Raw genomic sequence first — 13,009 nt, 5'->3', positions numbered from 1 at the left:
TCACTTGTTAATGCAAGGAAGATGAAAAGACTGGTGAATTCGAGCAAGAATTTCGTGCTTCTCATGATCAAACCCAAAAATGATGTTGATAATGAAGCTTTTAAAGGTTGTGATTCGAATTTGAAATCTGAATTGGTTGATGTAGTTAACCAATATGACGAAATGTTTTAGGAACCAAAGGGATTACCTCCCAAGAGAAGAATCCAACACAAGATACAGTTGCAGCAAGATTGCCCTCTTCCTAACATTGGCATGTACAAAATGTTAGTGATGGAAAGTGCAAAAATTAAGACGCAAATCCAAGAGTTGTTGAATAAAGGGACCATCAGACCATCTTCCTCGCCTTGTGGTTCAACTATTTTCTTGGTGCCAAAGAAGGATAGAACATGGCGCATGTGCGTGGACTTCCGTGCATTGAACAAAATTACGATAAAGAACCGTTATCCACTGCCTCGAATAGATGACTTACTGGGTCAATTGAAAGATGACAAATATTTTACTGAGCTGGACTTAAGAAGTGGCTACCATCAAATTAGAATAGTTGAAGGAGACATTTGGAAGACAACGTTAAAAAAAAAAGGTTTGTTTGAATGGCTAGTTATGCCATTTGGTTTATGTAATGCTCCTGCTACATTCATGTGTGTGATGAATGATGTGTTGAGGCCATTTCTTGATGAATTTGTCATAGTCTACTTAGATGACATCTTAATTTTTAGTAAATCCTGTGTTGAACATGTCATGCATGTAAGAAAAGTACTTGATGTCTTGAAAAAAGAACAGTTGTATCTTAATATGTCAAAGTGTGAGTTCGGAAAGACTTCTTTAGTTTACTTGGGTCATATTGTCGGAGGAGGTGAGTTGAAAATAGATCCCTCCAAGGTTGACGTCATTGTGAATTGGCCAAGGCCCAAGACAGTTACAGAGGTAAGAAGTTTTCTGGGAGTAGCCCAATATTGGAGGAAATTCATTTCTAATTTTTCTCTTATAACAACTCCTTTGTATGTGTTGACCAACATGAAAAAGGTTTTTCAGTGGGGAGGAAAACAACAAAAGGCCTTTGATGCGTTGAAGGAAAAGATCAGTACAGCTCCCGTGCTCGCACTTCTAGAGTTGAGACAGTCATTTGAGATTCAGACAGATGTTAGTGACTACGCTATGGGTGCAGTCCTCATGCAGCATGGTAAACCTACCTGTTTTCATTCGAAAACTTTTAATGGTGCAATGATTAACTATCCTACATATGAAAAGGAATTGTATGCATTGGTGCAAAGTGTGAAAAAATGGAAACACTACCTGATGGGTAAGGAAATAGTCATTCACACTGACCATCAACCATTGCAATCTTAATCAAAGTTGCAGCAATCAAGGCACTTCCGATGGATGGGTTTCTTTCAACAATTCCACTTGGTAATCATGTATAAGGAAGGTATCTACAATAAAGTTGCTGATATGCTTTTTAGGCCGATTGTTAGTGCAACTACTTTACTCAAGCATAATTATGTTTTACATGAAAGTTACATTGAGAAATATGCATTAGATAATGACTTTCAAGATGTTTATGTAATCTTGAGTCAAGGTAACCAAGTAGAGGAATTAGATTATCATTTGCATGATAACTTGTTGTACCATCTTGGAAAGATTTGTATTCTGTAGGGAGAAAGAGTTAACATCATAAGAGAGGCACATACTTCTCTTATTGTTGGTCATTTCGGTGTAAGTAAGACGGTGGCACATCTACAGAGGTATTTTTATTGGCCTCGTATGCTTGAAAGTGTGTCTCATTTTATTAAAGGATGTTCATTATGTGCAATCAGTAAGCCTAGCAATAGGAAGTTAGGATTGTACACACCACTTTCGGTTCCTTCACGACCGTGGGAGAGTGTTTCTATGGATTTTGTAGGAGGTCTTCCATTGTAAAAAACAGGTCATGATTATTTGTATGTAGTTGTGGATAGGTTCAGAAAAATGTGTATTTTGATGCCATGTAAAAAGAAAGTTACAACTGAACAAACTACTCAGTTATTCTTTCAGAATGTTTGGGTGCATTTTGGATTGCCTACATCCATTGTTAGTGATCGAGATTCTCGCTTTGTGGGGAATTTTTGGTCAAACTTGTGGGGATTCATGGACACCAAACTGAAAAAGAGTACAACTTTTCATCCACAAATAGATGGTCAAACAAAGGTAGTGAACAAAACAATGATACATCTTCTATGTGGGTATTGCAGCAAGCATCCTAAGTTGTGGGATGAACAGTTGCACTATATTCAACATGCTTACAACCGAGCCAAGCACTCTTCCACTCAAACTTTGCCATTTGAGGCATGCATGAGATACTTGCCTAAATCTCCTTTGGATTTTATTTTTGGCAAAGATGTTGCTATTGAAGGTCTTAGCGACAATGAAAAAGAAAGAAATTTCATTAAACCAATACAATTAGTACACCAAAAGGTTCAAGAGCAGCTTGAGAAAAGCCAAGGCAAGTATAAAGGAAGGCATGACAAGCATCGTCAAGATCACAAGTTCCAAGTTGGCGATGAAGTTTGGCTTCACATTAACAAAGAGAGGCTCCAAGGAGAAGGTAAAAAGCTCAAAAAAATTAGATATGGTCCATTCATAATTTTGGAAAAAATTGGTAACAATGCCTTCAGGTTGGATTTACCTTCATATATGCAGATTTATGTTGTTGTTAATGTTGAGAATTTAAGATTGTACGAGCCTCCTTTTATTGAAGATCAAGGAGAGAATGTTCAAATTCCATATATTGAATACTTTTCTCCAAAATTCCTTGATGAGCTTCATGCCTTGCTATTGAAGGTCTTAGCGACATTGAAAAAGCAAGAAAGTTCATTGAACAAATACAATTAGTACACCAAAAGGTTCAAGTGCAGCTTGAGAAAAGCCAAGGAAAGTATAAAGCAAGGCATGACAAGAATCATCAAGATCGCAAGTTCCAATTTGGTGATGAAGTTTGGCTTCACATTAAGAAAGAGAGGCTCCAAGGATAAGGTAAAAAGCTCAAACAAATTTGATATGGTCCATTTAGAATTTTGGAAAAATTGGTAACAATGCCTTCAGGTTGGATTTCCCTTCATATATGCAAATTTAGGTCATTGTTAATGTTGATAATTTAAGGTTGTACAAGCCTCCTTTGATTGAAGATCAAGGAGAGAATGTTAAAATTCCATATATTGAAGACTTTTCTCCAAAATTCCTTGATGTGCTTCAGCAAGACACTATACTTGACAGAAGAACAAGGACAACAAAAAGGGGAAGTATCGATTATCTTTGAGTGGGGCTCAAGGGTACAAGTCCTTCAAAATCCAAATGGATAGAGGTTGGAAAGGTGAGGGAGCTGTACCCTCACTTTCTAAGCAATTGAAAGTGATCCTTTTGGGGTCCAAAAGGCTTTTAGTGGGGAGAAGTGATGAGGTGGTCAAAATTAAGCTCAAAAATAAAAGTGTTAGAATCTTGATAAACTTAGATTCAGATCGAAGAGCTCGTCATTTTGATTCCAAAGGTGCAAACAACACTCAAATCTGAGCTCGTATGTAGAGTTGATAGCAAGTCAAAGTTCAGGTTTGACTTGCTCACATTGCAGGATTGGGTGATATGGCAAGGTCCTTCAATGAATGAGGAGGTGCCAAGTGACAAGCCGCCATTGGCCCTCACATGTCACAAATCGTAATTGCAGACAGGTCGTTATTAAAAATCGGCCCCCGAGCAGGGAAGGGTGCGATGCAATAAGGTAAGCGGGAAAGTTTTCAAGAATCAGTCTGAGGCGCGATGCGATGGATTGCAATCGCAGATCGACAAAGGGTTGACGTTACAAAATTGGCCCCCGTCAGGTTTGGGTTGCGATGCGATATCACAATCACAAATCGCAATGGTGCAAAGTCCCACATTATGATTACCCATCGAGGCACCACCAAACTGCGATTTGCGATAAGTTCTCGAATGCAAGATGTTCATTAGTTCCAGTTTATAGTGTCATCAAATCCGCCACACCATAATCGCACAATCGCCCGCTACATACACAAACCTTAAGCTCGTCGGTCCTTGCCGATTACGATTTGCGATGGACAGTTGGTGCCGATGGATTATGGCTTGCCGCGCGGAAAAATTCTCGCTCGGTTAGCGGATTTTTGGAGTGAAATTGTGGGTTCCGGTAAGATATGAAGCAATTTGTGGAACGAATAATGGGAGAACTAGGAGAAGTCATAAATTCTTAATTTTCCACCAAATTGGATACAGAAAGAGGCTATATAGTCATTTTTGAACATTCTAGACTCATTGGAGCAGGTTTCAGAAGCATTTGAGCATTGTAAACATAGGTTTTTACATTTTTGAGCATAATAGAGAGGCCCAAACCATTGGAAGCTGGACCAAGGAGACGTAGCCCATGAGGGGTGAACTCCTTTATCATATGCTTGTTGTAATGTGTTTTTGATGATGTTCTGTACATGTTTATGTTGTTGATCAGTTTCTAGTTCATGTTAAATTGCTCATAAAATTAACATAAAAACTCTTCATTTCACTTGCAAAAATTGATGAATCCTTAAGCACAATGAAAGCATTTTGTTTATAATCTGAGGAAGATCTTAGCACTGCAAACTGATATTCTAAATCAGATCAATCACCTAGGAACACATGTACTTCCAACATTGATTATTGTGCATTTTTCTAGTTTACATGTCATTCCTTATGTTGAAATGTGTGTTTAAGGGATTTAACCATACTAATGACTTTTGTGACCTTTCACAGCCTTGACATCTTAATGTGGTCACATTTTTTAAGACTACTAAGTTCCTCTAGTAGCCCACCAACATTCTACCACGAAGATAAGGGCCCTATGCCCTCAACACTCAATATACACCTACAAGATCATTATAAAATTAGAGGTATCAATAGTTAAAGGAAAGGTGGCTATGCAACAAGCCCTTGTGAAACAATCAATAGGTTCTAGGGATTTTTGGAGGGAAACATTATTGATTTTTCATAGGATCTTCTAGCTGATAATTACTTCCAATGATATTCACCTTAGATTATTTCATATTTGCATTAACCATTAATAAATTACACAAATGATCTTCAACAATATACAATAGGATCATAAAGAGACAACCAAATAAGAAACATAAGATATTTTACCTTAGGAAAACCCACATGGGGGAAAACCTAGCATCATTTTCTTTAGAGGAATTATTCAAGTTGGCAAGAGATACAATCTGATCCTTATAGTCAAAGTAAAGTCAAACTTACTAATAGAAAAACCTCGTCAATATGCCCATAGATAGGTTTTCCCAGAATTTGACCTCTTGCCCAATAGATCTGCCCTAAAAATTCAACTGCCTTAGATATTATTCAATCCGCCTCAGATAATTTGACTTGGCCATAAATTAGGTTTGCTTCAGATAATTTGATTAGCTATCTTTCTTCTCCTTCTTTTGAATAGAAGATCTTATACTTCCACAAAAGTGATATGAGTTGGTGGTGAAGAGGAGAGACGAACTGCCTTTATATAGTGGTTGGATGATCCCAAGTGGTGTATCTTACAAGGGAAAGCTGACTTGAACTTTTGGAGGGTCGAATTTACATTTTGGAGGCAACAATAATTTAAATTTCAAAATTCAAAAATTTTCTTTTTGAAGCCAACATGAAAAACATGTCTTATATTCATTATTGCATATACAACAAGGGCTAAAATATGAATTATGAAGACCAACCATAGCTACAAAATTCAACACTCCCTCTTAGCTTGGGAGGTATTCATAATGACTATCTAGATGTTCTCATGTTGACAAATTTATCTAAGAAAATGTTATAACAATTCATCATCAACATCAACATCATTTAAGTACCATAATCCTTGTCAACAAGTTTGACCCATGGTAAATCAACAACATCAACAAGTTACCATAATTTTGGTCAGTACTTTTGACCTATGGTGTATCCTCTCCATAATGTTGGTCGGTACTTTGGACACATGGTACATATTTAGCATCGACTAGTCATCATGATTTTGGTTAGTGCCTTTGACCCATGGTATACTGATTAGTTTTAGTTCACCATCATGTTGGTCAATCTCTTTGACTCGTGGTGAAACCCTAGGGACACACTCAATTCATTTAAGTAATCTGGTCCCAAATCCAAAGGCCTCATTCTAGGCCGTAATGCTAAAGAAGGTCACTCAACCTATCTAGAGAATAATTTGAGCCTAATGATGAAAGGCACCCACTCAAATTAGTGATCCTAGGCCTTTAAGACCATTATTCCTAATTCCAGTGAACATACTTGACACATGAAGAATGATTTTCTTTTGTTAGACCATTCTCCCTAATCTTGTCATATTTGATAGAGTGAAAATGTCTGTCCCTGAGGATATCTAGAACATTTTACCTAATTTTGGTCAACTTGACCTAGAGAGAATGATTGTCCAAGATGATGCAATTTAATCACTCCTTCTTACTGAGAGAGACATGTTCAATCATTCCAAGATTTTCCATGAAGAATGTAGACTTCATCCCAGGACAAAATCTTTGTCAACAATCTGTTTGATTGTAGAATAGTACTGAAGCCACATTGATTCCTTTTGTACCACGTCTCGGTACTAGATTTGATTGTGCTTCAACCTATCATCGTGGTTGTCAGTTACACTTGATCAAGACAATGCTACAAATAACATATAAAGCTATACTGCTTCTCAACTTGCCAACGAAGTTGCAATATACTTGACCTCCGCAATATTGAGTGCTATAGATGTCTGCTTCCTGTTCATCCAAGAAATCATAATGCATCCCAAATTGTAGCAGTATCCTAATGAACTCTTTTCATCTTCTGCAATTTTTTCCCAATTTGAATATGTGAATCCTTGCATTTGTACTTCACTATTTGAGACATATCTCAAACCATAACTGGTTATGCCATAACCAACTATATCATACTAGTACTTTAACACATGTCGAGCTTTACGCCTTGGTTCAACCATAAACTGATCAACTACTTTTTGGTTACCTTAACTAGGTGTTCTTTCTAAAATAATTTCTATTGTGGCAATCCTGGTTACTCCCTCTGCCACTCCTACTTTCTATTTATTGTAGCATGTCAACTATCTAGCTTAATAATCCTAATGATAGTCCATCATCTTGAAATTAGAGGTCAACTCCCTCTAAAGCTAAAATAAGGCTCTCTGATTACTCCCCATTTTACAGAAGCAATTCTTTTTGCCACAACAACTCCCTCTGGCACATGAGTCCTTTTGCTTTCGTCAGAGACAAATCAAATAGGATCAACTTTGATCCATCAATCCAAAGATACCAAGCCCAACATGCCTATTTTTGATCGTTCAAAACCTTCTTCAATCATTATTATTCTTCTCATGTACCTCAAAGCCTTGAGGTAGCTCTATGGACACTTCTTCCTCCTCAATTACTCCATTGAGAAAAATGATCTTTGCATCCACTTGGTGCAACTTAAAAGCAATGATAATAGTTCTAATAGAATTGTACCTCACAATTGGAGCAAGCGTCTTGTGATGATCCTCTCCCTCTCCTTGGGAGAACCTTCTATTCTCAACTCTTACTTCATATTTGTCTATGTTGCCATCTTCTGCATGCTAGATCTTATCGATCCATTTGGAAGTCACCATTGACTTCTTAAGAACAATCATGGTATGCTTCAAACTTGTTGATTTGCTTGCTCCTTGTAGTAGCCGACTTTTGCCAAGTGAAAATAATAAGGGTTTTTCGAATGGTGGTGCTAAGTGTCTAATTGGTTTGTTGCCTACAAATGAAGATAATATTCTTATTGAAATTTATATATTATCTGACAACATTTTTAAAATTTTGCTATTTTTTTCTAAATTGCTTGGTGGGAGAGTTGGCTTTTATGAGCAATTTTGCTCTCAACCTTCTCTATATATAATTTATTTCTATTTTTACAATTTTGTTATTTTTTTTTTCTAAATTACTTAATAGGAGAGTTGAATTTTATGAAAATTTTGTTATCAACCTTCTCTATACAGAGTATTGCTATTTTTGTTAAAAACACATACAAATAATCTTCAAACCATCAAATACCGGACAAATATAAGCCACACAAGGCACCAAATCAAGGAAGAGCCCACCCAAGAATTAGAATAAGTGCTTTATGCATCAAACAACTTTGGTCATTGTGAAATTTATAAAGTGCTTATAAAATTATGGCCGCGTGAATTTGGGATACATCTCCTGCACACATAATAAAGGAAGGGCTAAAATTGTCAAAATCGCTTGGACTTAAGGCAATAATTCATTACAACTTCACCGAAGGCCTCTTGTTGTTTCTATGAACAAGCCCATATCGAATTTGGAGCAAATTAAACAAGCCCATATCGAATTTGGAGCAAATTTTAAAATTGCCTTTTATATGGGGAGGTTGTTTTTATTTAAAAAAACAAACATATATTATAAATTTAGCCTTAGACTGAATTCAATTCGTAAATCAAGTGTTGAAGCCTAGTCTAATTAACGATTAGAGTCCACCTCGCAAAGGCCTTGGCTAGCACCAATACAAGGCACCACAAGGGGTCAATGAATATGCATGATGCTCGAAAGGGGTTCGCAAACAAAGAAGACCGGAGGGAAGCTGATTTTGTATTACAAGGAATTAAAAAAAGACGCATAAAGTGTGTTCAAAGATAAAAGCTTAATTTGCAAGTTTTTTTTTTTTTTTTTGCATTTTGAGAGGTCATTATTGCGTCAAGAGGCACATTCTATAGTCCAGTATGACCTTGATGTGTAAGTATGCCACGTCCTCAAAAAATAATAAAAATAATTTTAGTTAATGTCAGCCAATTTTAAATTATATATCTTTTTAATCTTATTAATGGACTAAGATTAATTATTATTAAAATATAACTATGTATTTAAATTGATAGTAAATTATCTCATGCTTTTGATAGTTCCTTTATCATATATGTAAATTTGAATGGCTCATAAATTTACCTTTAACAAAAAAAATTACCGCATTAAAATTCCAAATTAAGTAAAAATTTTAAACAATTTTACTCTTTATTAAAGTCAATTTTATTTCTTAAATCAAAGGGAAAAGGTTAATTTAACACAAATAATCCAAAATCTTGTTCCAAGATCTCAGGTAAACATGTAAATATAAATGTAAACATTTAACATGTAATATTTAAAATTCAACAATTGGCCCTATTTAAAAATCAATCTAATTATTATTATGTATGGTAAATAAATTGGAGGTATGGTAAATAAATAAAACCTATTTTTATACTTACTCCAGAAATATGGTAAATAAATAAAAATATAAATAAACTAGAGGTATGGTAAATAAAGAAAACCTCTTTTTATATTTACTTCATAAAACTCTTTATATTTATGAAAGTATAGTAAATAAATAAAAATATATCAAATAGGAATAGAAATCAACATTTAATAATATACCAAGCCTATGGGCCAAATACCATGGTAGATAAAAAAAAATGTATGGCAAATAAATAAAAATATAAATAAACCTCTTTTTATATTTACTCCATAATCCACTTTATATTTATGAACACTCAAAAAAGAGGTTTTATTTAGGTGAAGCCTATGAGCCAAATACCATGGGCCAAATTATTATTAATACCATGCAAAAAAACATTATTAACCTTAATATTAATATTAAAAGATTAATATGATGGTTATTATTAAATCTAATATTCATATTAATATATTATAATATTAATATTATTAATTTAATAACTTTAGATTAATACAACATTAAATTTGTTATATTATAATATATATTAATATATCATGATATATATTAACTCTAGATATATATGGGAGGAAAGAACAAAGAGATAGAGTGATAGAGGTGGAGAGATAGGGGGAGTCACAAGGGAGAGATGGAGATAAAGTAAAGGAGAGGGGAGAGGAGGAATGAAGAGAGAGAGAGGGAGAGGCGTGAGAGAGGCAGAAAAGTGTAAGAGAGGGAGAGGGAGACAAAAAGATGGAGAGGGGAGAGAGGGAGGGAGATAATGAGAGGATTGAAGGGGAGAGAGAGAGATAAAGAGAGAGGGAGATGGGGGAAGAAGGAGGGAGGTAGGAGAGAAAGGGGGAGAGAGGAAGGAGGAGAGAGAGGACTTGAGAGAAAGGAGGAGAGAGGGAGGGAAGAATAAAGACATAAACAATAAGAAGTGGAGAGAGAGAGAGAGAGTGACAAGGGAGATATGGAGAGAGAGTGTGTATGTTTAGGGGTGAGATAAAGAGACAAAGGAGAGGAGGAGAGAAGGAGAGAGGGAGGGATAAAGTAACATAGTTGGAGAGAGAGAGAGAGAGATGGGGGAAGACATAGGATTAGAGGGAAAAGAGAAAGAGAGAGAGAAAGAGGACTGGAGGGAAAAGAGAGAGAGGGAGAGAGAGAGTGTGTGATGGGGGAAGAGAGAGGGAGGTAGGAGAGAAAGGGAGAAAGAAGAGGAGAGAGGGAGAGAGAGAAGAGCAGAGAGGGAGGGATATAGAGATGGAGTTGGAGGGGGAGAGGGATGGAAGAACAAAGACATAGAGAGTGAGAAGTGGAGAGAGAGAGAGAGTGACAAGGGAGAAATGGAGAGAGTGTGTGTATGTTTGGGGTGAGATACAGAGACAAAGAAGGAGAGATGGAGAGAAAGGGTGAGAAAAGAAGGGAGAAGGATAGAGCGAGGGATATACTAACAGAGTTGGAGGGTAAAGAAAGAGAGAGAGGTGGGAGAAGAAGGAAGAGAGAGTGGAGAGAGTGAGGGAAAGAGAAATGAAGTTGGAGAGGGAGAGAGAGGGAGGTAAGAAGAAATACATAGAGAGAGAAAGGTGGATAGAGAGAGAGAGGGAGTGATATGGAAGATGGGAGAGAAGGAGAGAAGACAACAGGAGGAAAGAGAGAGAAGTGGGGGAAAGGGAGAGAAGGGGGAGAGAGAAAGAGAGGGAGAGGAGCAGGGAGGGATAGATAGATATATTGGAGAAAGAGAGTGTATGTTTTGGGGGTGATATAGAGAGAAAAAAAGAGATAGAGATATTGATGGAATGTGAAGAGAGGGAAGAAGAGAGAGGTAGAGAGAGGGAGGGATAAAGAGATTGATAAATATGGAGTGAGAGAGCGGTGTGTTGGGGAGGGTGAGATAGAGAGACAAAGAAGGAGATATGGATGGAGATATAGATATAGATGGAGGGGGAGAGAGGGAAGAATATTATTGCACTATATGCATTGATTTCAGTGTAGATGGTGATATCTAATCCTATTTGATTGTTTGCACTAGATGCATTGATTTTAGTGTAGATGTTGATTTTTAATGATATTTCATTGCTTGCACTAGATGCATTGATTTCAATGTAGATGATTTCTAATCCTATTTGATTTTTTGCACTAAATGCATAGATTTTAGTGTAGATGGTGATTTCTAATCCTATTTGATTGCTTGCACTAGATGCATTGATTTCAATGTAGATGTTGATTTCTAATTATATTTGATTGCTTGCACTAGATGCATTGATTTCAATGTAAATGATTTTTAATCCTATTTGATTGCTTTCACTAAATGCATTGATTTCAGTGTAGATGGTGATTTCTAATCTTATTTGATTGCTTGCACTAGATGCATTGATTTCAGTGTAGATGGTGATTTCTAATCTTATTTGATTGTTTGCACTAGATGCATTGATTTTAGTGTAGATGTTGGTTTCTAATCCTATTTGCTTACTTGCACTAGATGCATTGATTTGAGTGTAGATGTTTATTTCTAATCTTATTTGATTGTTTGCATTAGATGCATTGATTTCAGTGTAGAAGTTGTTTTCTAATCTTATTTGATTTCTTGCATTAGATGCATTGATTTCAATGTAGATGTTGATTTCTGATTTGATGTAATTGGATGTATGATGGTACATTAATTTTAAAGTGATTGGATTAACAATGTGCATTGATTTCAGTGTAAGCACAAAAAATTATTGGCAATGTACATTGATTTTTGTGTTATAGTAATTCAACTTATTAATATTGGAGAGCAAGAGAGACAAGGTATGATGTTTACTACAACAACTTGAGCTAAAGATTTAAATGGTTTACGATTTCAACTGTCATTTTCATATAATCGATATGAAAAGATGACAAAACTAATAAGGGTGACAATAAGAATAGTAGAAGAAAATAGTTTGATATTGATCACAATAAAGACTATTTGTAATTGACTACATTCTTATTATTCACATTTTCTATCATTCAACACTATTACATTGTCACTTTGCATTCAATTTTTTTATTTCATCATTAAAGTTATTAACAATATTTATCATCTCAACAAACTGAGGTAACTAAGAAAATTTAAAATTAAAATAATCTCAGACATATTTAACATATTTAAAATGATTATATTAATATTAGATGTATTTACATATTATTGATAAAATTAATCATATCTTTGATAGATTTTCCTTGGCCGCACACGACTAAAACCAACCTAGATCCATCTTAACTCCAGATCTATCAAGCACCGAGAGGGATCAAATTTCTCGAGGTGCAAACCTCTCCTCAAGTTTTGCACTCAAAAAAGAGTTTTGCACCTCAAGGGATGTGCCGAAGCTACAGATATTGCAAAGTCACAGTTCCTTGCTACAATTTATCATGAAATTCGTACACCAATGACATTCTTGGTATGCTTCAAGTGCGCTTGGATACAAACTTGGATGCTATACAGAAGGATTACACTCAATCAACGCAAGCAAGTGGAAAAAGCTTTAGTAACATTAATAAATGAAGTTTTGAACCAGGTGAAAATTGAATCTGGACGTCTTAGAACTTGAGACACTCCCTTTCCATATTCACATTGTTGTCGATAGTGTTTTAACTCTCTTTTCTGCCAAAACACAAGCCAAAGACATAGAGAGAAGATGGTAGTATGTGTATTTGAAAGAGTCCCAGAGGTTGTCATCGATGATCCTGGACGATTTTAACAAATTATCATCGATCTTGTCTCCATTCTATCAAATTTAAC

The sequence above is a fragment of the Pinus tabuliformis genome, chromosome 5_2 (genome assembly GCF_031772625.1).
Source record: "Pinus tabuliformis cultivar Carrire ecotype Pingquan chromosome 5_2, CPIR1, whole genome shotgun sequence".
In the NCBI taxonomy this organism is placed as follows: domain Eukaryota; kingdom Viridiplantae; phylum Streptophyta; class Pinopsida; order Pinales; family Pinaceae; genus Pinus; species Pinus tabuliformis.
The sequence above is the reverse complement of the archived record's forward strand: the minus strand, read 5'-3'. Positions refer to the sequence as shown.